Below are 2500 nucleotides of genomic sequence, written 5' to 3'. Positions count from 1 at the left end.
GGGCATCACAGCACTGTTATTGCCTCAAACTTCCGTGGCCTAAACGGCCATAGTCCTCTAAGAAGCTAGCTCGGAGGGATGCCTCCGCATAGCTAGTTAGCAAAGCCGAGGTCTCGCTCGTTAACGGAATTAACTGCATAAATCGCTCCACCAACTAAGAACGGCCATGCACCACCACCCATAGAATCAAGAAAGAGCTCTCGCCCGTCAATCCTTGCTATGTCCGGACTCGGTAAGTTTCCCGTGTTGAGTCAAATTAAGCCGCAGCTCCACGCCCGGTGGTGCCCTTCCTTCCGTCACCTTTAAGTTTCAGCCTTGCGACCATACTCCCCCCGAACCCAAAAACTTTGATTTCTCATAAGGTGCCTATGAGTCCTAAAAGCAACATCCGCCGATCCCCGGGTCGCATCGTTTATGGTTGAGACTAGGACGGTATCCGATCGTCTTCGAGCCCCCAACTTTCGTTCTTGATTAATGAAAACATCCTTGGCAAATGCTTTCAGCTTGTTCGTCTTTCATAAATCCAAGAATTTCACCTCTCGACTATGAAATACGAATGCCCCCGACTCGTCCTCTTAATCATTACTCCGATCCCGAAGGCCAACACAATAGGACCGAAATCCCGTGATGTTATCCCATGCTAATGTATACAGAGCGTGGGCTTGCTTTGAGCACTCTAATTTCTTCAAAGTAACGGCGCCGAGGCACGACCCGCCAGCTAAGGACAGGAGCGCATCGCCGGCAGAAGGGACGAGGAGGCTGGTTCACACCCGAGAGGCGGACCGACCTACCCGCCCAAGGTCCAACTACGAGCTTTTTAACCGCAACAACTTAAATATACGCTATTGAGCTGGAATTACCGCGCCGCCGGCACCGCACTTGCCCTCCAATGGATCCTCGTTAAGGGATTTAGATTGTACTATTCCAATTACTGCACTCAAGAGCCCGGTATTGTTATTTATTGTCACTACCTCCCCGTGTCGATTGGGTAATTTGCGCGCCCGCTGCCTTCCTTGGATGTGGTAGCCGCCTCGTGCTCCCTCCGGAATCGAACCCTACTCCGTCCGTCACCCGTCACCACCATGGTAGGCCCCTATCCTACCATCGAAAGTTGATAGGGCAGAAATTTGAATGATGTGTCGCCGCACAAAGGCCGTGCGATCCGTCGAGTTATCATGAATCATCGGATCGACGGCAGAGCCCGCGCGCCCTTTTTTATCTAATAAATGCATCCTTCCGGAAGTCGGGGTTTGTTGCACGTATTAGCTCTAGAATTACTACTATTATCCGAGTAGCAGTACCATCAAACAAACTATAACTGATTTAATGAGCCATTCGCAGCTTCACAAATCCGAATTAGTTCATACTTACACATGCATGGCTTAATCTTTGAGACAAGCATATGACTACCGGCAGATCAACCAGGTAGCACGCCCTCTCGCGACGCCGGAACCGCGAGGCGCCCTTCCCCGCTAGGGAGGGGGAGGGACCGTCGACAGCCCGACAATGCCTCGACGAGGGCGGTTCGAAACCAACCGAGCGTGGGGACGGGGACCGAGGACCCCGAAACCGCAGCATCTCGCCGCATCCTAGAGCGCCGCGAGACGACGATGTGCCCGACGGTAACGAGGGGCCGTAGCCGACCGCCGACCGGGGCACACGCCGCCCGCTTCATGCCGCCGACGGCCTAAGGCCGGGAGGCGGATGGGTACGTAGGCTTCGCTGTTTTCCGACATGACCGGATATTTAGCACAGTAACCCGCGCAGCTCCGAGGCCGACGGCATGACGGAGCGAAGGGACGTGAAGAGACCGCTGCGCCGGAGGTTGGCTGCACATTGGCAGGGAGCCCACCGAGGCATGCGAGTCGAGAACAGCTCACGTGCCGACACGGCAGCGCCCGCGCGCGCGCCGCGCGCCAACCCGTGCTACGCAAGGCCGTACGGCTGCTACGAGGCTCGAGAGAAGGTCGAACGAGGTCAGCGACGGCAGAGCTCCGCCGAGCACGAAGGAAACAACGGTATGAGGCAACGAGTCGCACAGCTGCACGTCGGCAAGGCCAGCGGACGCACGACGTACGCCCGCCGCATGCCCGCTGAGCGTGCAGAACGGTTCCACCTACTACCCGGGGGGCATCCCCATTCTGTAACCCGGGGGTTCAAAAGGGCTGTGGGGCGTTACGTTTTGAGGGCCTCGGCCATGGGCCAAAAACAGGCCTGCTGGCTAGTTTTTCCCCGCACAGGCCGAGCCCAGGCGCTGTCCGCACGACGGGCGCCCGTCGGGCGCGCGTCGGGGGCGCCCGCTGCATTGCAACGTATGTCCAACCTACTACCCGGGGGGCATCCCCATTCTGCAACCCGGGGATCAAAAGGTCTGTGGGGCGTTACGCTTTGAGGGCCTCGGCCATGGGCCCAAAACCAGGCCTGCTGGCTAGTTTTTCCCCGCACAGGCCGAGCCTAGGCGCTGTCCGCACGACGGGCGCCCGTCGGGCGCGCGTCGGGC

The sequence above is a fragment of the Typha latifolia genome, unplaced genomic scaffold, assembly GCF_019914945.1.
Source record: "Typha latifolia isolate L0001 unplaced genomic scaffold, TyphaL0001v2 contig_62, whole genome shotgun sequence".
Classification (NCBI taxonomy): domain Eukaryota; kingdom Viridiplantae; phylum Streptophyta; class Magnoliopsida; order Poales; family Typhaceae; genus Typha; species Typha latifolia.
This window is presented reverse-complemented; position numbering follows the sequence as displayed.